This window comes from Crotalus tigris, unplaced genomic scaffold (assembly GCF_016545835.1).
Source record: "Crotalus tigris isolate CLP2741 ecotype Arizona unplaced genomic scaffold, ASM1654583v1 scf7180000024370.6872682, whole genome shotgun sequence".
Lineage (NCBI taxonomy): Eukaryota > Metazoa > Chordata > Lepidosauria > Squamata > Viperidae > Crotalus > Crotalus tigris.
In genome coordinates this window covers 4,017,151-4,041,928 of record NW_024100540.1, presented here as the reverse complement: position 1 = coordinate 4,041,928, position 24,778 = coordinate 4,017,151, and the positions used below count along the sequence as shown (strand labels likewise).

Here is a 24,778-nt window from a genome sequence, read left to right as displayed (position 1 = left end):
ACAGTGCTTTACAGCCCTCTCTAAATGGTTTATCGAGTCAACATATTGCCCCCAACAATCTGGGTCTTCATTTTACAGACCTCGGAAGGATGGAAGGCTGAGACAACTTTGAGCCGGTGAGAATTGAACTGCTGACAGTTGGCAGAATTTAGACAGAAAGGAGAAGTCCTCTTTCTGTTGGTAGCCTGAAAACCTTGCTTGTGGATGAAGAGAATTTCTGGAAAAGGGTCCACTGCAATTTACCATTTTTTTCTCACTGCTCCATTTTCTCTGTAGAAGTGCTATTCTCATTTCCCTTCAGCCTGGGAGTGGGACATCTGCGTCTTTCTTAGACCAAGTTATAGGGAGGAACAAACACAGAGAGGTGTGGTTTGGGTAATCAGCAGTGATGTGGCAGAGTTCAAAGATAATAAAGGAACAACAAATCTTAGCATGTCCTCTATGGAGACTTCCAAGATTTATTTCACATTGGACAGCCAGCACATCAATAAATCTGTCCAGCACAAAAAAACAGATACAGAATATAAAGTATACAAAGAGCCTGCTTCCAACTGACTGCAAGGCAAGTTCTGAGTCAATCATATTGCTAACATCGCACTTCAGTCCGAAGAACTCACAAATTCAGAATCGAGGCTTTCTTTTTTGTTCAGATAAAACAGCAATCACACAAATGTTCAAGCAGATATGTAACTATGAATTGCCTCTTTTTCCCTAGAGATTCTCTGGGGATACAAAGATGCTGGGTATAAGTACAGATTTTTCCTGCAATGCACCCAAGCCTTTTAAAAAGTTAATGGAAAAAGAGAATGAAAATCCTGCTCTTGTTCATTCATACTTCCTATGCACATTTAATAAGAAAACCAGTGGTAGGAAGGGGGAGTGGGCAGAAAAACTGGGAAATAAAAGCACCTTAGGCCCCATCCTGAGGCCTCTTACCCAAGAAATCTTCAACTCTTACTCTTACACCATTGCCTTGAAATGTCAGAAGATACAAATCTATGTCATGTTTGACTCTACAGTACAGATAATGAGAAATGTAGGCTGGAGTCAAGATCATCCTTATTTCCAGTGAAGGTTTTCCAGCTAAGGGTTCAACTACATAGAGTTGCTTGGTGATAGAGTGTCCCAAAATCGAAGCAGACCCAATGGTTGTCAAAACAAGAACTTGGAAAGAAACCAGCAGTTCCTTCTCTGAGGCCTATTGGTCCAATATAATCAACATCAATTTTGTGTGTTTTTTTTTCTCATAAAAACTAGCTGTGGTTTTTGGGTGATGAGAAAATAGCAGAATGGAGAGTTGCCCATTCCCACTCATCAAGAACCTTCTGGGACAAACACAAATTTAACTCCAGACAGTAAAGGCCAGGGGCGGGCCAGAAATCCTTGTTCAAAAGAGCAAATCCACCCACTATTAGGTCAGCCAGGGCAGTTTTCCCAGCGGATCTTCTTCCATGGAATACTATGAGCAGAATGTTGTCTCTTAATCAAATAATGGGATGTTTCATTTCAAAAAAATGGATTATTCTGTATAGTATTATCAATTCTTGGATAAAAAAATATGGTACCTGGAGGTAGAACTGGACTGAAGATAAATTGTTAGAGCTTTATGTACTCTTTTAAGGTACTATTTTAAGTAGAATATACTTGATATGTCCATTTATATATATATACCATCAATGTTTGAAGTCAAGACCATCCAATTACTGTATATTCCATGTCCCAATTAAAAAGCTATCATTAAGACAGCCCCACTGCAGAGATTTTCTCTTATCCTCAAGGTAGAAGGAAAAAAGCCATTTTGGCAACTGTTATCCCCCACAGTTATTCCATGCCTCAGAAATAGGGCTCATAAAGTTGCTGCACTCTCTTACAGATATCAGTCATGCTCTCCAGAAAACTGCCAGGATGGGATCAAAGAAAAAAACAGGAGAGAAAAGTACTCCATCCCTGCCCCTTTACTCTTTCCCCCTGCTCACACACGTGGAGCAGTTTTCCCACAACTACTTTTCATTTTCTATCCATTTCAAAAGAAAGGAGATATCACTAGCTTTCTGCACCCACTTCTCAATTCGTTCCAGTTGATTCTGGGCAAAGTCTTTGGTGTTGGACCACTTGCTTACTATTAAGCTATCTGGAGAAATTGAGTTTGGTAAGTCAGGATATTACTCCAGTGTAGATTCTGGAATTTTCTTGCAGCTGTGTTCTTGTACCTTTTCTAATTAGTATCCATGTATGAGAAAGAGAGAGAAATGAGAAATGAAATCCTTAATATATTATACTAGTTTTTTGGGAATAAATAAGCAGAACTGTAAGATAAGTAAAAGTTGCTGGTGAAGTCGTGCTAACTCCTTACTGGTGGGAATAACAGCTTCATGGAGGGACCAAATTTTGATTTCCCATGTGGTAAATCTTCTTTCCCAGTATACCACAAAAAAAAAAAAAAAAAGAAAAGAAAAGAAGGAGACTGCCCCAGTAGTTCTGTGGCTATAGACAGAGACAAGGAGCTCAATCACCAGATGAGAGGAAATGGACCTGCAGCTAGCCATTGGAGCTCAGCAGCTCTTTGACCTTTGGAAGACAATTCTGCAAAGTGACACAGAATGTCTCCATAGATTGTCTCAGAAAATTCCACTTTCCTGCTAGGTCACCTTGAACTGCCTTCCATTTGCCTTAGCAGCAGTTAGATAACCAGATGTCAGCTCAAGAAATGACATGTAAACCATCTTGGAATTGGGATTAAAAATGGTGATGAGCCCAGGGAATAACCTATGTTCAGAACTGCCCCCCAAAATATTAAATGCCAAAGAAGTACAACTTTGAGGTTCTTCTTTGTAAATGCTATGGCACATTTGTTTTGCCACATCTGAATTAGGGAACTGTGCTTTTCTAAACAATAATGTTTAATTGTTTAAAAAATAAACATGGTTAAAATATATCTTCCCATTTAACACCAAATGTCTTCCTTAATTTCAGAAGAATTCATTTAATTATGGATAAAGGAAACCAGTTTCTCGCATATTGCCACAGCTATCTTGCATAAGTGTGTGTGTGTGTGTGTGTGTGTATATATACATACATACACACACATTTGAATTGACTAGCATGAAGTCATAAAAACATTTTACTGATAATAATCAAATTTGTCCAAATGTAATGGGACATCAGTGCTGTGTTTTAAAATATGATAAAGCTGCAACATAGAGGAAAGTGGGAAATATGTTACAAAAGATATGGTACAAAGTACTTCTCTTAGACTTTACCAAACTTTTCCAAAGGGTATTTATAAGCTTCCATTGTCCAGAGTTGACCAATCATACTTCTACTTTATACAATTTCTCTTTCTTCAGCCTTTTCAGCTTCTGTTCCCTATTCCCAGTCTCTCTTTAATTAGTGTTCCTTCTGTGGCCTCCCCTCTCTCTGTTTGCTAGTAATCAGCTACAGAAATGAAGAAGGTCCCAACAGAGTAGTGATTTTGATGACAGACATTATTTCCAGACCAAAAAATCTCATTAAGGATATGGAATGAGAGTTGTAAAGACTTAATGAAATGTTCCTAGAGGAGCAAGAAAATCTTATTACAAGAACTTGCTAGTCATTAAGGTTGTTTTTTTTTCAAAAAAAAAAAAAAAAAATCCTGAGTTAAAGGAAAAGTTAGGAAAATGTAAGAACTGAAATGTAAGCTTTTATTAACTACCTCTTGGAGTCAATGTCATTTACTATTTATAATCTCTTTTGCCCCACGATCAAATACTTTCTCCAACCTCTACAAACAATGCAGAGGCAATGTGGTACTCAGGGTCATTTTCCTGCCAGAGTTATTGCTCCCTTTGATCTTAAAAAAAAATCTTTTAATTAAAAATAAATAAGTTGGTGTGCCGAGAACAAATGCAGTAGACTCTAGGATTACAGGAATGTGATTGTACGGAGTGCAGTCTATACACTTAGAGAAAATGCAGAAAGTATACAGGATTGTCCCATATCATTAGTGGGGGAGTGGGCCCAGAGAAGATGATGGGGAACCTCATTTACCTGCTTTTGGGCAGATGGTTGCTTTGCAGTTGACAACCCTTTTAGGAAAAGATCAGCCCCTTGATACCATTTTGTTATTCATGACATGCCCTCAACATTCAGAATGTGCTTACTCCTTCCAAAAGTTAACCTATCTTCTGGATCTGTGAAACTTTAGTTCCATTGTATAAATCTTGAATAGAAACAATTCAAGCCTTCCTTAAAGATACTTTTGTTCCTCCATTCTCTTAAGCAAATGGTGAACTAACACGAATAGTACCCCCACTACTGAGTAGTCTTGCTCTTCTAGCTGCTGCTTAGACTTTATATTTCAGCGGCTATGAGCAAATGAGTTCACAGTAAAATATCTGGGTTAATTGTTTTCCAGCTGAGTGTGGGACATCTGTGTTGCATTAGCTGAGTGCTACTTAGCTGTTCATCTCTATTTATTTAAATCCCCATTTTGGATGTCTTGGTAGCTTTCCCTCCCCTCATTTCCACTGTTGTAGGAAAATAGCCTTCTCATCATTCAAAACACCCAAAACACTGGAATTGTCATATTGCTAATTGCATTTCTTCCATCCGATAGCTCTAGTTATGTTGCAACTACAATTCCCAGTACTTCTGGTAGCATGACCGCCTTGTCTTGGGATTGTAGGTACATCACTTCTAGAATGCAGTAAATTAGACAAAGTGAGGTTAATTCTTCGAATCTGATCAACTGATGGTCTCTTTCAACCATCTGGAGGTGCTCTAGCCTAGGTTGGGGAAAGTTGGAGCAGTATTTATTGTTTGTGATGGAATCTCCAACTAGACTGGGAGGAAGCATGGAGAAGGGCTGAGCTTAGAATTCTTGCACAGCAAGAAATGGTGCAGATATTGCCTCTCGCCCCCAGAAACCCTAAAGCCTTATCTGACAGTTCTCAAGAAAATGAAGTCAGATTCCTGCAAATAGGCATGCAACAAAAAGAGAACTAATTGATCAGCTCACAGTATTATTCTGGTTCCTTATGCCTGATATATGTTTCCTATATATAAAGAAACTGAGATTCAGAGCTAGCAAAATAGATATTGCATGTAACATCCCAGTTGAATTTAACGATTAAGTGCCTGAGCCTTTTGACTACTTTCCTGCCCAGCCTGCATTTTTAATGACACTATTTTTCCCAGCCATCATTCCATTTTTTCATACTTAATTTTTTATTAAATGTCTTCAGAATAATAGAAGAACTTATATACACTAGATAGAACAGAGGGGAGAAAAGAAAAACAACAGAAAAAAACCCTGAAAGAAGAAAGTAGAAAAAAGAAAGGTATAAAGAAGTAATTCCAATATTCTTCACAGCAGTTATAAGTACAATTATATTCTGACCCCCTCTCTAAAATTATATCTCTTATATCTCTTCCTTCTATAAACTATCCTGTCTAATCATCAAAACCATAAACTTCAAGTTGATTTTTTCCCCATTTCAAAAAATCTATAAGATGTACCCAATCACCAAGAAATGTACCTCAGCTGCCACTCCTACCTTTATGTAAAATATAGTTGGCTGTTTCTCCCAAATTTGTAAGCTACGTATCTTTATACTATACAATGGGAGGAAGAAACTGTCATGTACAGGAAGACAGCAAGACAAATGAACTGTTTCAAGTTCATATGTGAACCCTTCCAAATTCATATGTATTATGTACCCAACATGCGTTCACATTAATGCTGAAACACCTCTTAGTGCCAAGAACATGCCGTTAAATGGTTGAGTAACTGAAAACTCCAGTCACACCAGTAAACCCTCTGTTTCATCTGGTAGCTTGTACTCTTTGTTGATCCAAGAATAATTCAACTGTTTTGACTTTTGCTGGGCTCATGGGACTATTTATTTCTTTAGGGATTTACATCTTGGGAAAAAAATTAAAACCACAACACATGTAATTTTCTCAATTTAGGGCAGTGGAAAATGTTTCCTCCAGGGTATCTCTTCCCATTACTTTTGCAACAGCATGTTTCTGCAGGAGATCTTAATGCTGCCTTTTCTTGTCACTTGTGGCTTCTTTCTTTCTGTCTTGCATCTTAAAGGCGCAGTGACTTCATTTCTTCTTTCCTGAACTTTATTGGAAAACAATGGCCATGGTTACGAATAGTTTTTAAAACACATTCTTGTGATTTTTTTTTCCTGGCTAGATTCTCTGCCTGGTATAAAGCATAATGTTTGTTGAGACCAGCTCAGGTTTTGATACAGTAGGCGTGACAGGGGCAAATGTCATACTTCCCGCATGCCCCAGCATGAGTTCAACCCCCACCTGCTGTTTTTGGAGGCAAAAATATATGCTGTCATTCTCAACCTCATCCCACCCCAGGCTGCAGCAAATGCAACCTCCGCCCTGTTTTCCTTTCATTGCCTCAAAGCCAGGGCTTTCCACTTCCCAACAAATGTGAGATAACCAATCATTTGTCTAGTTGTGTCTCACTGGATTGTCTGCAACTATCTTGGCTGTGATTGGCTAGTGTGCAGTGCTGCAAGAATGCTGCTTCCCCTCTGGGCCCCACCCTTTTCTTGGGCTGCTGAATTCCATCCCATTCAGAGGTCACTTTCCAAGGGGGATAAACTGGATGCTGGCAGAGCAATCAGCTTTAAAATGAAAGTCTCTACACTGCCTTTGGTCAAAAATGGCTGCCTAATTTCTGATGAATCTGTTACTCCAAGTGTGTTTCAACAGCATGCTAAGTACCATGCTTGCCTTATATGTGAACAGTTCCTAGTCTGAAACTGTCCAAAACCAACTTATTAAAATAATATTGGTTTTCTTTCCCTGAGATTCCCATTCTTCCACTGGGCTTTTTTTTCTTTTGGAGCAGAGTGTGGTTAATCAATCCACTGATAGACTGTTGAAATGCTGAGCCTTTGTTTTTTCAGTTGGCCCCAGGTAAATGGAGTGGTAGTCCTTTGCAGCACTTACTCCTCTGAGCTATTTCAAAGCTGGGGTGAAACTATTCTACCTGAAGGGACATAATGAATGAGTGAACCATCCACTGGTGAGCTGTTCGTTTGTCAAATGGATGGCTCAAGGAAAGAGAAATAGTGCATGTAGTCCTTGATTTACAATAGTTCGTTTAGTGACCTTTCAAAGTTACAACAGTAGTGAAAAAAAAGTGACATGACTGTTTTTCACACTTACAACCATTACAGCATCCCCATGGCCACATGATCAAAACTGGGGTGCTTGGCAATTGGTTCTTATCTATGACAGTTGCAGTATCCTGGAGTTGCCTGATCACTTTTTTCCACCTTCTGACAAGCAAAGTCAATGGGGAGGCCAGATTCACTTAACAACCAGGTTACTACCTGAACAACTGCAGGGATACACTTAGCAACTGTGGCAAGAAAGGTCATAAAATGGGTCAAAATTCACTTAACAAATGTTTCACTTAGCAGCAGTAATATTGGGCTCATTGTGTCATAAGCGGAGGATTACCTGTAGTTTTTTTTAAAAAAAATCTGTCTGTTTTCAAAGACAGAACCTTTTACAGAAGATGCAACCTTGGATCACCATAGATTATTGGAGCATCATCAAAACTGTAGCAAGAGCAAAAAACTGAAAATGAATCCTGGAAAAATGCCCCAAAGCACTTTATTTTAAAACTGGCTCCTGTCCCGGCATATGTGTGTGTTTTAATGCTTTAACTCTGTAAACAGCACTGAGTTTTTCAGAACTAATTTATTTGTTAGGATCCCCGTATTTCTAAGTGTATATGCTATTCTTCAGTTAAAAAAAAAATTCTAGCAACACAGATTGGGGGGGGGGTTCATGTTCCTCAGTAGTCCCATTTGGGTTATGGTCCTGTTGGCATTCCCCACTTGTTTTGCCATTGGGTTGTGATCTCTGCCTTTGAAAAAACAAGGACAGAAAATTGTCCTTTCTGTTCCAAAATTGGTTAAAAATTTGCTGTGTCTCATCATGGAATTGTGATGCTGACTAATAAAATAGGGTATCACTACTGATTAGTAAACACTACTTGTTTTGTGAGATGGGTGACTATAATTTGGCAAATAAATATTAGTATATACTATTTAGCCTGATTTGGTGGGGAAATGTGGGCTAAAGAAGCTAATAGTCACTTTATGAGATGGACAGCATGCAAATTTAACAAATGAGGAACAGAAAACTTTCTAGTTATCTGGATTCCTTTAGCTTTGATTCCATCTTGCACATCTTGATGTGGTAACATGATATCATCATGCAGATAATATCATTGTATATTGTGTCATTTGCACATTCCATTGCAGTATATCCTTCATGGATAAGGATGGAGGCTCTTGGCCTTTCATTGATTTATTGCTTCATTTACAGAATTTTTCAGGATGACTAAACAATGTAATCTGTCATTGGTAATTTTTGTACATTTTCCTTTTATCTGCACCATGTGAGAAAAGATGCAATTACTATACACTGAGTTCACGCCTTACACACATTTCTTAATGATAGTTTATTGTTAAACCACAGTTAGTTGGGTTCATACAACATGGCAAACCACAAGCAATCCACACATCAATGGTAGGATTCATTCAAAATCTTAATCCAAAGCCAAATAAATCACATTATGACTTAGCACATATGTGAATGAGGTCATTGTCTTTTGAGTGACATGCCTAAAAACTATTATTCCAGAAGTGCCACCTATTCTCTGTCCATGCACTTACCATGATATAATCAATAACATATTGTGAATTTTCCGCCAGGTGATACTATAATACAGGAAAACATGTTTCTTTTCCATTTGCATCTATACTTCCTGCAGGGCCAGAGTTTAATTTCCTGCTTCTCTGTAGAGGAATACAAAACACAATACAGCTTACTGTAAATTCATTGCAACAGGATATTTAAGATAGGCCCTTTCTGACTTTCAGGGTTGTTTGAAATTAGACTACTGGCAACTTAATACTGGTAAATCATTCCAGTTCTGTAATTACCTGCATAATTCTGTTAGAATCTTCTGGGAAATAGGTCCTATTAAACCAAATAGCGCTTGCTTCGAGGTAGGAAAATTGCAGCAAGCTTTATGTTTAATTCTATGGGTCTAAATAGGAATGGCCACAGTGATGGATTATGATTTAAAGTCTCGATGTAACCCAGTCAGGAGTTTCTGCTATGAAAACTTTATTGAAATGAATGACATTTATATAAATGTACTGTGTTACCTTTCAGAGGAATCCGATTCAGCCTCCTTTGTTTCTTCTGTTTTTTCTCTGAAATTTGGAAAAGGAAGAGAGTTTATTTATTTTGGACAGCAATAAGAACAGCAGCAGCCTTTCCTCGTGTTTGGCATTTAATTATTTTATTTATTCATTTAAAACATTTGTATAGTTACCCATCTTTCAAACAACTCTGGGCAGCTCCCAATAAGATGACATCAGACGCTACCATCATTCTACGCTGCTGGTAGTGCATACAATCCTGCCTACCATATCCTGTGCTAAAATATTTGTGTTTGTTATCAGGATCCTAGCTCATTGGCTGATACAGTTTTTGTAGATCATTACATACAAAGTGAGAGCATAAAGCAGCTTTTGCTAGATAAGACTGAAAGGGAAAGGTAGAATTTACAATATACTTTGCATCTGAGAACCTTGGTTAGTTTCAGATTTTTGTAGGTCAGGGAGAGACTTACTGCCTTCTAGATTTTGGGACTAAGAACTTTCACAATCCTTTACCAGTAATGATGCTGATACAGGACTGGTAGGAATTGAAATTCAAACTCTCTGGAAGCAACATTTGCCTTCCTTTGTCAAAGGGATCTCATTGTATTATCAATAGATGAAGGAGAACACTCCTTGACTTTTCACTGGTGCAGATTAAGAGACAGCAAGCATCACCGTTTATTATTTCGGTTTATGTGCTCCAATCCAGAAGATCTCTGAGCAGCTTACATTGCACTCTTTCAGTAAGAAGATTAAAAGAGGAAAACAATATAACCAAAGAGCAAACTAACAATAGCTAATTTTGTTAAGACCCACTAATATTGAGAACACTGATGGAAGGACTTACTTTCAGGGGGTCTGTGAATGGTCCTGAGCTCCCAATTTCAGGAGTAACACAGAGGGAACAGACTAAATCCTTTATGCCACCTTTAAACTATACAGGTAGTCCTCGACTTACCACCACAATTGAGCCCAACATTTTTGTTGCTAAGTGAGACAGCTGCAATGGTCATATCGGTGAAAAACAGTCTTAAGTTACTTTTTTCAGTACCACTGTAACTTCAAACAATCACTAAATTTACTGTTGTAAGTCAAGGACTACCTGTCGTTGTTGTTCTCAAGATCGGCACTATGGAAAGATGCAGTTTCCTTATCATTCACTGCCATTCAAAGGAAGAAGTGGGAATTCTGAATAGATTGAACAAATGAAAATTGTTCTAGGGACAGAGTACAGAATCAAAATCAGTCTTCTTTTGAAAACAATCCAGATCATCTCACCAGGAGGAAATCACTAGGTTACACAAGTCCACCCTTAAAAAAAAAAAAGAGGTGGGGGAAGTGTGCCACTAAACATCTATTTGTAAAGGAAGGAAGAGGAGCCGCGTTGTGTATACACAACGGATTTGCAGTTCTAAGGACTGGTAAGAAATGCAGGGATGGCCAATTAGAGTAGAGTGTGAATGCTGAAAAGCTTGTATTTTTGTGTTCAGTTGCTGGTTAGCTTGGGCAGAGCAGTGTCCTCTGCTAGCTCAGGGGTCACAAGCACACGGGTACTGTTGTGTCCTGAGCTTGCAGAGGCAGGCTCGGGACGTTGCAATGGTCCCGGGCAGTTGCAAGCTGCCCGGGACCAGACTGGCTGGCGCTTGTGCGCATGCGCGAGGCACGCCGCGCGCCTAAATGTTGCTTTTTGGCCCGGGATTTGTCTTTAAGAGAGGCTGAGAGGCTTGTGCTGCTCAGAGTTGTAACGGGGGCTACTGAAGAGCAATAAAGAGTTCCTGAAACCACAGAATGTCTCGCGCCGTCATTGCCATTCACCGAGGACTCAACAGGTACCACTTTGCAGAATGTGTTGTTTCGGATTTGGAGAAGGCAAGCGATACAATGGGGAAATTGCGCATTGGGGTTTAAAGTATGTCGGGCATACAGGTAGTCCTCGACTTACAGTCACAACTGAGCCCAAAATTTCTGTTGCTAAGTGAGATGTTTGTTAAGTGAGTTTTGCCCCATTTTACCACCTTTCTTGCCACAATTGTTAAGTGAATCACTGCCGTTGATAAGTTAGTAGCACAGCTGTTAAATAAATCTGGCTTCCCCATTGACTTTGCTTGTCTGAAGGTCACAAAAGGGGATCACATGGAGTCTGCAATTGTCATCAATGTGGGTCAGTTGCCAAGCATCTGAATTTTGATCATGTGACCAGGGGGATGCTGCAATGGTCCTGTGAAAAATGGTCATAAGTCACTTTTTTCAGTGCCGTTGTAACTTTGAGTAGTCACTGTTATAAGTTGAGGACTACTGTACTTCGCAATCTGAAGGGGTTGTGATCAGGCACCAGGAATGATCAGATAGTATGCTGGATAAGATTTTTTTTTTTTTTAGTTTTGACCAGTTAGAATGGAATTACATAGGAATCAGGATCAGAGGCACAATGGGGCGAGTGCTTACAAAGTTGTGCTGTGGCCACAATCCATTTTCTCATGCTCAGGCTCTCATTTGGTTTGATAACATTGACTGACTTCAATCAGAATAGAGCTGGAAGGGACCTTGGAGGTCTTCTAGTCCAGCCCCCTGCTCAAGCAAGAGTCCCTATATCATTTCAGACAAGTGGTTGTCCAGTCTCTTCTTAAAAACCTCGAGTGATGAAGCACCCACAATATCTGAAGGCAAGCTGTTCCACTGGTTAATTGTCCTCACTGTTAGGAAGTTTCTCCTTAATTCCAGGTTGCTTCTCTCCTTGATGAGTTTCCATCCATTGTTTCTCGTCTTGCCTTTTGGTGCTTTGGAAAATAAATTGACCCCCTCCTTTTGTGGCAGCCTCTCAGATATTGGAATACTGCTATTATGTCCCCTCTAGTCCTTCTTTTCTTTAGACTGGCCATTCCTAAATCCTGCAACCATCCTTCATATGTTTTAGTCTCCAGGCCTTTAATCATCTTATTTGCTCTTCTTTGCACTTTTTTTCAACATCTCAACATCTTTTTTGTAATGTGGTGATCAAAACTGGATGCAGTATTCCAGATGTGGCCTTAATAAGACTTTATAAAGCGGTACTAATACTTCACGTGATTTTGATTCTATGCCTCTGTTTATACAACCAAGGATTGTATTAGCTTTTTTGGCGGCGGCTGCACGCTGCTGGCTCATAGTCAAGTGATTGTCCACTAGGAGTCTAAGGTCCCTCTCACAGTTATTGTTTTTGAGCCAGATTTTGCCTAATCTATACTTTACCTTTGGTTTTTTTCTGCCCAGGTGTAAAACCTTGCTTTTCTCAACATTAAATATCATTTTGTTAGATAGGGCCCATTGTTCAAGTCTATCAAGATCTTTTTGGATCCTATAGGGACAAATCTGACATTTGTTGAGAAGGTTATTTTGATGTCTAATTGTCTAATTGTATTGTTCTCTAGAGAGCCAGTTTGGTGAGTGGTATCAGGCTAGAAAACAGGAGACCATGAGTTCTAGTCCCATCCTGGGTACAAAGCTAGTCACTTTGTCTCAGCCCTAGGAAGGAGGTAGTGGCAAACCACTTCTGAACATCTTGCCAAAAAAAACTGCAGAGATGTGTCCAGGCAGTCTTTGAGAATTGGACACAACTGAATGGAAGAAAAAAAAAATAGTTCTCTAACCAGAATAAATTCCTGCTGATATTTTGATTGGAATTGGTTTGTACTTTGTGACTAAAAATGTTCTCTTGCTTTTTAGCCTCTCCAGTCTTGATGTTATCTCAATCCAAAATATCATCCCACTTAAGGAAAAATTATTGATTTCCTAAAGGCCATGGGGAATATTTAAAATAAACTACAATTCACATCTGTAAACCTGCTTTTTCACACCTAGATTTGACTAGTTTAAGGTAGGAATTATAATTTAACATGTGATATAACAAATAAAAGACAAGTAGTTCTGTTTTTTCTTGACAAACTCACTTGTAAAATAGTAATTGTATTTTGAAAAAATAATGCTGACCAAATCTGTTAAGTCCTGCTTTTCTCTTCCTCATCTGTTTACATTCTTGTGATATTTGATGAAATATCTGCTTCAAGAAATGCCTTAATGTTTGCTGTCTCTATAATATGTACTGTTCTGCTTGATTTTCAGTCTTTTATTGGACTATATAAAGTTATTATTTTTCTGCCATCCATTTAATACCTTGTCTTCAATTCTTGATAAAATGTTCATTTTTTACCCCTGCAGTTCTTCCTAAAAATAGATAGATTTCTCCATCTTAAAATAGCCACCATCATGCTTTTCCAAGACTGTGAATAATTATTCTGAAAAAAGTCATTGCTGTTTTTGTAAAGTAAATATTTGTTTATTAGTTTGCATTTCTGGACTGCCCCCTCCCTCAAATTTCCCTGAACTTGTCTTTTCATCAATGATATTAAACCTGTAATTTGCTGCAGTTATTGTATTTTTTTTCTTCAGATAAATTCCATATGATTTGAATCTTATTAATCCAATATCCTGACACTGAACTGTACTCCTATATATGTTCCATTATTAATTCTAGATAACTCTTTGGATGAGTAACTATAAGTTCAGTATTCTTTGCGGGTGACTTTAGTTCATGTTCTTCATTTGCCAATTCAGTTATTAAAATTTTATTTTCTTGGTATGCCTTCCTTGGAAATGGTTCCAATACCAGTAGAAATAAAGAAAGAAAGGGGCAGACATGTTTCCTCTATTCGTTATATATATTTTTCTGACAAAACTCCATTTTCCAGTATCTTGGTTTCTTATTTTTCATGCTTTATATTCAAACCACATTTCATCTTCTTTGGAATCACTGAAACGCCATTCTAAATTATCAAATGCTTCTTCTGTATAAAGAGAAATCATAGTTAATTTCTTGCTTTTTATTTATATTATCTATTTTAAGGTGACCAATTGTCTTCCTTTAGGGAGGACAATCCTTCTTTTGTATGTTCTGTCCTCTCTTGAAAAGTGTCCTCCTACATGTCCTCCTTTTCAATATTTGAAGACTAATCTGTAAATCTCCGTATTCGATTGATACCGATCCAATCTGTTGCATGTGATGTGACGTATTTGTATTTGACATGACGATTTGTCAAGGCTTGGTATAGTGCGGCGAGACGCGATTATGAGACGCATGCGCTCCGCACAGGAGCATTGTTTGGAGAGAGTGCACTGCGTGCAAGAGTGCGCTGCACGCAAGTGGCTTTGTTTATTTCTCACCGAAACATGACACGGCACACATGCACGCATTAGACTCACTTTTTTTTCTTCAATTTATTTGTGTCCTCCTTCTCATTGTAAAAAAGTTGGTCACCTTATCTATTTACTTATATTATCAATATATTCAAAATTTAGCTCATCCAGCATCAGTCTCTTGTGAACAAATCCATTTTGATCTAATGAATGAATTTGGTTAAAAGACCTTTTAATGTTTTTTCAATGGAGGCTGCTGGCTGCAGCATTATCAGCCACAACACCCCAAATACATATTCCAAAGAGATTTTTCTAATAAACTGGAACATTGCCAATATGGTTGTGGTATGACTTCATCATTGCAGTAAGATTTTATAAATCTACCTCTTATGTCTGAGTGATTTATCTGTCTAAGGCACATTTTGATAGCCCCTGGAAAAGTGTTTTAGTGACCTTGGGATATATAGTATTTCCCTAACAGCAGTTAGAGGGAAATCTCTGCACTGTGGAAAGGAAATCTACTGTTCAGATCTTCTCTCCTCCTTGCCAGTCTTTATGGGGGACTCTTTCTCATATGAATTAAAAGTTCCCTGAGGGAATATTATTAGACATGGCAAGATGGAGTGGACTGATGATTTAAAGAATCCCCAACACTCTGCCATGCCTTAAATACTTGAAACATTTGGGCCAATCCTAAATTTAGAGGTAGAGAGCAGTTAATATTCTTTTTCCTGCACTTCTGTTCCTGTTAGTTGGTAATCAGAAAGTTTCGGACTCGCCATAATATTCCACCAGAATAGTAAGAGAGCTCCGTTTGTTTGTTTGTTTATGAAACTTATTTGCTACCCATTTTGTATCCAATGACTCTGGGCAGCTTACAAAATGAAAACATTGAAAAGCATTAAAATATTCCATCGTAAAAACACAGCAGATAAAAAAATTAAGAGATTAAATGTTGCTGATTACATTTATTCTGTAATATCCAAAAATGGTCTAATGTAACATTGTGCTTGATTAAGAGACCCACAGATCTTTAAAACATGCTCACACTATTGGCTGGGCTGAATAAAAGTATTGTCTGACCAAAGATATTGAGATCTTTCTTAGAATTAGCACTGTTTACATTATTCTGTGTTGAATAAAAATGTTTCAAAGTTATTTGGAACCCCACCAAAAATGATAGTACAGATAGTTCAGAATTGGTTGTACAGACTGCACTTCAGACAAATTTAAGTCGTTCTTCACAGGCATTTTATCCCGACACCATGATATTTATCTCACCCTTAATTCTTATGCCATGCTGTCCTATCCATTTTCTGAAGTTGTTTTCCCTCAGTATATTCTCTTTTTTTCTCTGTCTGCTTTCAGAGATATGGCATTTAATTTCCCCATAGGCTATCACATAAAAGAAACAAAGTCTTTGGCTGGTACTGCATCTGGCAAAGCGGCATCTCTTTTAAGAGCCACCTGCTGGTTTTGAGACAGAAGAAATGGATGGATAGGGCAAGAAGAAGGTAAATTGCTTAGTTCTTCTGGGAAAGTTTTAAGACTGGGCAGAAAACAGTTGGATTTTTATTTCAGTAAAGGAAAATAGATTTGCATATGCCCAAACATGACTTTTTTTTTTTTTTTAAAGAAACTATGCTGTGGCTTGGTGACACAGAGAAAATGAATGAGGATTTAGATTTAAAGGACAAAGATAATGTATAAAGCATGTGTGGATTTCTGGAAGCAACATTATAAATTATGGAGAGATAGAGTGAGTGGGATTGGTGTAAACTAATTGCATCTATTTCTTTTTCTTATCTTACAACTTTAATTCATTTGGATGGCTCTTATTCCTTTTCTGCGCTTTGCATAATGTTGCCTATCCTCAACAGGAATGGTGTGATATGTGTATATGGGCATATGTGTGTGTATTATGTATGTAGACTTTATTTCTGCACATGACCAGAGATATATATTAGATTTAAAACAGAAAAAAGAAATCTGAACCTAAGTTATTGTAATAAGTTGTACTGAAATAATTTTATTCTTTTCAAATGTTTCTTTGCTAATTTATTTGTTAGAATTGGAAAATTTGCTCCAATTAAACAAGGTTCTGAGAAATTTACCATCCCTATATACAGTAATTAAAATGGTATAAATACCAAAAAATTATAAAATATTAAACTACCCCTTACCAATAACTAGCATCACACTCTTCACAATTCCTTTCCATCTCCAAATCCTATGGAAGAGCCAGGTCAACAGACATCTTCAGAAACATAAGGAGGCACTATTGTTATCTTAGGGGAATATTATTCCATAGGAAGGTGGGAGGGGGACAAGAATCTTGAGATCCTGATGCCAACATATATTCAGAGATGGGACCTGAAAGATGCTTTCCCTCATAGATCTCACAGGATGGGCAGATTCCACCCAGATCAAGTAGTTTTAGAGGAGGGGTGTCAAACTGCTGGCCTGTGGGCCAGATGCATCATAGTGAAACTGCGCCCACCCCATTGCAATGGCAAAAAAGTCGTGATATGTCACGACATATCATGTGATGTTGCGAGCTTGACACCCCTGTTTTAGAGCTACCCAGCACCAAAATAATAGAGAGCTTTCATGGTAACAACCAGGATCTTGAATTTATATCAGCCAGTACAGCTCCTGGGTAAATCTAGTCAAGCAGCTGGGCTGCTGCATTTTGAACCAACTATAAGGTTAGCCCCATGTTGAATGAACTGCAACAGTCCAGTGCAGATTGGAAGGGATAAGGGTGGGACCCACCATCAGCAAAGCTCCCACGGTCTCCTTCTGCTCTTCCAGCAGATGTTGCTGAGTCTAAGGACATCCTTGATTGTTGACTTGCTTCACCTTCCCTATCCCCTACCATTGCCTTGCTGGGATGAAGGATCAACCCGTTTCTCCACATCCAGGCCCTAACAGTTTCTAGGCATCAGAACATTAACAGAACAATCAGCAGCTGCTGATTGACCCAAGGTAAGTGCTTTTTTTGTTAAAAAAAAAAAAAAGGTGTCGGAACTCACACATGTCATACAACCCATCTTGCCTACCCTACAAGGTTCCATCCCAAAAAGGTGCCGGAACTCCGTTCTGGGCGTTCTATGAGAAAAAAAAAAGCCCTGAACAGCTGTATAACTGAATCCAAATATTAATGTTACCTCTCTTTCTGATGACCTGTCCCAATGGCTATCCAGTGGTCTACATTAAACAGTAAGGGAGAAAGAGCCAAACTCGTTCACATCCCAAATCAGAATGCCTGACAGCTCAACCTCTCCTTTGTTCCACTGACCGAAAATGCCTATTTAGGAAGAAGGACCCATTCAGCATGTCCCCCACTCCCATCTCCATAGCCAGTTGAACGAGGATGGATTTTCAAACCATTCTAATATGGGCTTGACTGTTTGCCCATAAACATAAAATATAACTGTTTTCTTTATGTTGAACAAAATATTGTACAAATGTGAGAATTTTTTTTAAGTGCTTCCCAGCAGGAGCAAAAGAACGTGTTCAACTGTTCAATTTTGGATACATTGTTCCATGGAAAGAAAATGGGTGAGAGAGAATACATTAGAGAGTTACTAGTGGAAAGTGGCAATGTCTGAATTCCCTATAAAATTCTGTGAATGAGGCAAGCAGATGGCACATTGAAAGCCTCACTAGGATGTGAAAATGAATAAAATAAATAGTGAGAATTTCTTGTCAGAAGCTAGAGATGGATTTAGGACATGTTTATCAACCTAAGGAAGGAAACTGACAGATAAGCAGTCAACACATGAGTTACTACTAGAGACAGCTAATATCTGGTTTCAAATAAAAAAAATAATTATATTTTAAAAGTAGACATTTTATCTGCACAGAGAAGGAAGAAAAGCAGGTATTGAATCATTATGTATGACAATAGGTAGCACTGTTTGGTGGGTCAGTCAGTCAGCTTCCTTTATTTTGAGCATTATCATTCATGCTAACATTCGTTTCCTTTCCTGTTATGTTCTTAGCAGTTCATCTAGAAAGAAAATCTGTGCAGACAGAACTGAGTACATAATCCTGAAATTTAAAAGAGGCAATTTTGCTAGCAACTTATGAAGATGCACTGTAATTCATCAAAAATAGAAACATTCCCTCGGGTCTTTTCTTTCAAGAAGTTCTTGATTATTAATGACAAATTTACACCATATAACCTTCATAACCTTCCCTTTTTGCAGCTGGAAATTAACTGCACTAAATGTATAAAATTCAATCCATGTGTGCAATCTGTAAATATTTGTGAATAATGCAAAAATCATATAGAAAACACTAGACATAGTGCCCATGACTGACTGCATGACACACATATTTACAGTCATAATGACGAGATTTATTCGTGATCTGTTCTTTCAAAGGATATCAATGTCTGGATTGAAATCCAAAATAATTTTAAAAATTTTCCATGAATGAAAGTGTACTATTCATCTGACTGATAATGAGGAGAAACTTTCAGTATCTTCTTTTCAAGATTTCTATAGGTAGGAAAATGATCTTCTTCGCACTGAAGGTTCTTTTTCATTCTAGATTACAGGAAGTTACATGATGGGTTGGAGTTTCAATTCCAACTGAATGTTTGACAAAAGCTTTCTAACATTAAGAACAGTTTAAGAATGGAACCAATTAGCCAGAGAAATGGCAGTTTCCCCTTCACTGGATATGCTCAAAGAGATGTTAGCTGCCTGTTGAGGTGCCTTAATTCAGATTTCTGCCCAGAGAGAGGGATTATTTAACTCCATATTTACAAGAAGAGGGAGTCAAGCTATTCTCCAAAGCACTGGAAGGCAGGACAAGAAGCAATGGGTGGAAACTAATCAAGGAGAGAAGCAACCTAGAACTAAGGAGAAACTTCCTGACAATTAGAACAATTAACCAGTGGAACAACCTGCCTCCAGAAGCAGTGAATGCTCCAACCCTGGAACTTTTTAAGAAGAGACTGGTCAGCCATTTGTCTGAAGTGGTGTAGGGTTTCCTGGCTGAGCAGAGGGTTGGACTAGATGACCTCCAAGGTCCCTGCCAACTTTATTATTATTATTATTATTATTATTAAGATCAAAGAGAGAAAAGCTCTTAAAACAGCGAAAGGAAATGGGATGGACAATATAGCAAAGATGGATTCAGTCACATAATTTCTGTTGATTACCTATTATTTTACTTACTGCTTAATCAGAAATGTTAACCAACATGGTGTTTTCTGGATAGCACACATCTCTCTCTCTCTCTCTCTCTCTCTCTCCCCTTGTGTGTTAGGATAGGAAGATGGGATTAAATCACTTAATGTTTTAACAAATATTCCCCAAATATCAAAATGAAAGCTAGTAGGAGAAAGGAAGATGGAGGGGAGGTTCTAGCTAAGCACAACGCATATCTTGTACTGGTCACATATTGTATTTCCTACAGAGTTGCTGCAGAAGATCATTAGGGCTCAGGCTATTCAGTAAGTTAAGGGTGAAGAGTATATTTGGATTGTATTCTAGTAGCAACCTCTTGTTAATGCAACACATATTTACTAATATGTCTCATTTAAATATAAGGAAAAACTTCCTGATGCAAAGAGCTATAAAACAATGGACCAGACTGCTTATAGTGGTTAATGGGTCTTTCATCTCTGTAAGATTTTAAGAAAAGGTTGGACAATCATTGCTCATGGATGATTAAGATAACCATTGTTTATTAAATTAATTCAACTCGGTAGCTTTGCATCAAACACTGAACCATAAATTAACTACCCAAGTTGGATCTAAACATTACAGTAGAAAAATATGTGCTTGGCTATTTTGTGAGTCTTAGTTTTGTGTGACTAAAAAAAAAAAAAGCATCCCTTCAGTTAAGCTTGAGTCTTTGAGATTTATGCGGACAGATCGAATAAAGTCTATATGCCTTGGCGAACATATTGTATATGCAGCTGGTTTTTCTGGGTTGTTTTTACAACTCCCAGGAGTAGGCAGCCTGGCATTTCCTCATAGTTTCCTATCCAAATACTAACCAAATATATCCAATAGAAGAGAATATATGTAAGTCAGGGTTGTATTGGGGAATCCTTGGCGCCCTCTAAGCTTGGTTGTTTGCTTGCAGACATTTCATTATCTATCTAGGTAACATTATTAGTGCTAGCCACTGCTAGCGCCTATCAGTGCTAGGATTGATAATGTTACTTAACTGGGTAATGACATGTCTGCAAGCAAACAACCACATTCAGAGAGCACCAAAGACTCCATATAATCATATATGATCAGGCTTGCTTATTTATTGATGAGATTTATTATTTATTGCTAGCCAGTAATATAGGATTATATATTCACTAGTATCAAACACATGCATCAAAACACCAGAAGGGGAAACAGACCAGATTCCCCACATATGCACACACTTTTTCTTTAGTGTGAATATGACCTAGCCACAATAAAGAGATTTGGACCGACGTAAGGAATTTGTTCAAAGGCTATCATGACTACCTGATTTTCCAGCACTACCCAGTTCCAACTCCATCTCCTTCTCATTCCATTGACCTAAAGCCCACTGCCATCTTTCGTCTCTCTCTCTCTCTCTCTCTCTCTCTCTCTCTCTCTCTCTCTCTCTCTCTCTCTCTCTCTCTCTCTCACACACACACACACACACACACACACACACACACACAGAGTCTCTCTCTCATACATGCTATAGGCTGGGCTGTTAAAAGAATAGTATAGAGATAAACTATGCAGGATGCCTCCTTATAATGGAGGAAGAAGAGTGGCAACCTCAAATGAGATCCTCCACTGTGCACTTTATAGGACTTCCAAATTCTTAAGGGACTACTCTGTTCCTCTCTAATTTCCCTTTTTAAAATTGAACCATTAAAATGTAAACATTGTATGCTAACAACAATTGACACCCCATTCTTTAGCAGAGCAAAAACCATTGTTACCTAATTACCCATGGCAAGGAATGCTGATAACCACTACTTGAGCAATTTTGCAGATCTATGCAGAATGAAAACTCCAGATACTTGCTGGTTAATCTACAAACACTATTTGTCAGTGCACTTCAATTTGCTTTGAAAAGGACTTGCTATCGCCTCATCTATATAACCAAGGATAACTATACCCAATTTTGGACTCTAATTGGCTGAAATAATGTGAATCTTTAAGTGTCAATTATTTTTCAGTTGAAAAATAGCTTTGCACATCTGTAACCCAAAGCTATCTCAGAGGGAAGGCTTCTGTTTGCAGAGATTAGTTCTGCTTGCAAAGGTGCCTTGTGGCCAGAGCTGTATTCTGGATTGTTGAGATGCATTGAAATAACAAGGAAGAGAAGGAAAAATTATTTACAAGTTTTAGAGGGAGTAAGTACTATTGAATTCAGAAGCCTAATAATTTAGATAATTATGTCGGGTGTGTATTTTAATTTTCTCTAATTTAATTTAGAGAACTCAGCTAAGTTTGGTTCTTTTAATCAGTCATTGTCAGCTCCAGTAGGAGAACCAGATCAAAAATTCAGCTCCAAGAAAGGCTAAAACTAATTTTATTTAGATTGACTCTAATTACAGAATCTTATAGGCCTGATTGTGCTGCAATCTCTCCGGCTTCATAATAGGTCAGTGAATCAGCAAAGAGTCTGTATGAGTTGCTTCCAAACATTATCTGGACGTTCTGTACTTAAAATGTGCTTAAGTCCTTTTACCCAGGCAATAGATCCTGCATATCTCTGTCAAGAACATCTTCCTTATTCTCTATAGTTATTTGGCATAAGTAATAGGCATCCTCCACACCCATCTAAGTTGTTTCAAAGAGATATTTAAACTGTAACTGGAATCTGACCTGCAAAATCCACACACCACACAACCTACTTGGAAAGCAGGATTGGTTTTCATTTGCATACAGCCTACTGTAAATGCCGTTACGATTGTCCACTGTCTGTATCAATTTGGCACTAAAAGAGCTTGCAGTAAAAAAAAACAAAAAACTTCTTTCCCCAAAATCTAGATCTCTCATATCATAACCTCACCATTGTCTGCTATCTTTTCCCACTCTTTATTTTTTTTAAAGGTTTTAGTAATTATGGATCATGTGGGCGCATTCAAATATTTGCATATTATAAAACAGTAGTTGATTGGGAAGTTATTTTCAGTTTCTGCAATTAATGCCATATAAATAATAATTGAATGTAAAATCTTGATATTTGAAACCACATATCAGAGCAATATAAAATAAAGGTCAAAAAGGAAGGATTAATTTATCTTAAAACCATTACTGTTGCTATATTTCCTTCTTTCATTTTTCTTTTTTCCAATTGCTAACTGGTACTATCTTTTCTCCCAACTATTAGAGATTAAGATTTGGGTTTCAACAGGACTGAAATATTGTACAGTACCATCACAACCAAATGAATGCAGTGAAAACAAAGGAAATAAATAAACCACATTTCCTACAGCAGAGTTAATCACTGCCAACAACAAAGGCATTTTAGAAAGTAACAGCTGAATGTGGAAGCCCATTTTAGGATGTGTTCCTGTGGTATGACAAGGAACTCTAAATCTCAGTATCTTTACTGGGATCTAAAAGTTTCTGCTTGATGTTTTGGCACAGAAGGAAAACCCTGCACTGCATTTCATCTCATACACGCTATAATTCAATATTTGCCACAAGATTCCATATACAGACTCTGCCATTCAGTCCCACCTTCTCTGCTCAGTCTAATCTCAGAAAATTATTAAGTAAAGGAAGGCCAAAACATGGCTTGATCAAGCATCAAACAAGCATTAATGCATCTTATTGTTCCAGAATTCATCTTAAACAATATCTTAATTCTTCTTGGGATGGGAATTATTCCTAACAAAACCCTGAATTTTGTGTGTGTGTGGGGGGGGGGGAGGATTTACAGTGATTGATAATTCAGCTCTGGATCAACAGGGTGAATATCACTTGGAAGACTAGTTAAGAAATGTAAGAACATTATTATACATTTAAAAAAAAAAAAGCTGCCTTCTCGTGTTCTACACTGAGCAGGGTCACTCCAAATATACTAGGATTCTGTTTCTGATAGGTTACTAGACAGCCATCCTGAAATTCTCTTGTAGAATCATTTCTATGCAAATTCTTAAGTCCTGCTCACTGAAATAAATTTGTTTGCGTAGCATATGCACTGATACTAGAGATAAAGAAAAAAACCAAAACAACCTAATCTCAGGAGTTAGATTATAAATCTGAGCAAAAAGATGAAAGAGCCATTTTGATGTCTCAAGATCCACTTTCCAACAGTCAACAACAAAACAACAACAATACACACAAACTATAGCTCTATGACTAAGGAGCAGATACCACCCACCCATAGGCTCATTGCTGGAAAAGCTGCTAAAACTGCTTCTCTATAGTAAGAGGAAGAGACCTACGGTTCAACTTTGTTGAAGAAGTATCGACGTAGCAGCAGTATTAGAGTTGTGATGGCCAAGAAGGTGGTGCACATGGTTCTTCCTCCATTACCAAACCAGGGGTATTAGTGGGCTACCCGGAAAGCAACAGGCAGAGTGGCATTGCTGCCCTTGAGCAGACTCCCTGATAAGTGTGGGAAGGAGGCTAGGCAGAAGGAAGGGGGGGGGCTGTTTTGTTCCTGGTCACCTGTGGGCTCTCCTGACTCTTTCAGAGAAGATTAGAGGAGGATAAGATGGAATTAATGGGGAGGAAAATGAGGGCATGGGCCTCTAGTCTTTCAGAGAGTACAGCTCAAGATGGACCAAGTCATGCAATGGCTCTGAGTCACAAGCTGAGAAAGCTAAATGCTTTTTCTTCTGGGGGGAAATCTCCCCTCTTCTCATTTGCACAGGATTCAGGTTCTATTCTAAGCCCCCCCCCTTGAACGAAACACGGTTTCTGCAGAACATCAGGTGTTATGCATGCATCATATTCTGAAGTCTCGGAAAGTCTTAATCTTTCCTATGCTTGTGTGATTTTTTTCTGGCATAAGGAATTGTGTAAAATAAGGGGGTGAGGAAATAAAATGTTGCATGAAATGCATCGCAAATCTCCTGGAAATCATTTCTCCACCAATATTTTCCTCTGGAATATTATTTTGCTCAACAAATGACAGGCTTTTCTAGTACTTCTGTTTTCATGCCGTCTCCTAACTCCTTTACAGCGTCTGCCCCTCCTCTCGGCTGCAGCATTTCTTCTCCTTTTTGTTGGCACGAGATCTTCAGGGCTATTTTCCTGTCCACTCAATGCATTCCCTTCTTTCCTCTAATACTACTGTCTGCCCCCCCCCCAGATAATCTGCAAATCCTTTTGATTCTGGCCGGCCACCTGTTCTTTTAGAGACTATGTTATTGCTTTCCATGCTTTGCCTTCTTGCTTAAGCTCTCTTTCACAATTTTTCTGATTCCTAGCCACCTCTGTTAT

General features: G+C 38.2%; 1 long non-coding RNA gene across 1 annotated transcript; it reads right to left on the bottom strand.

The window, feature by feature from the left end:
* Nucleotides 1–435: 435 nt before the first annotated feature.
* On the bottom strand, nucleotides 436–23,976 carry LOC120301206. Its single transcript, XR_005554829.1, has 4 exons — nucleotides 23,776–23,976; nucleotides 9,204–9,251; nucleotides 8,706–8,828; nucleotides 436–6,112 (listed from the first exon to the last, which is right to left on the bottom strand). It is a non-coding gene; the product is annotated as an uncharacterized LOC120301206 (long non-coding RNA).
* Nucleotides 23,977–24,778: the final 802 nt, after the last annotated feature.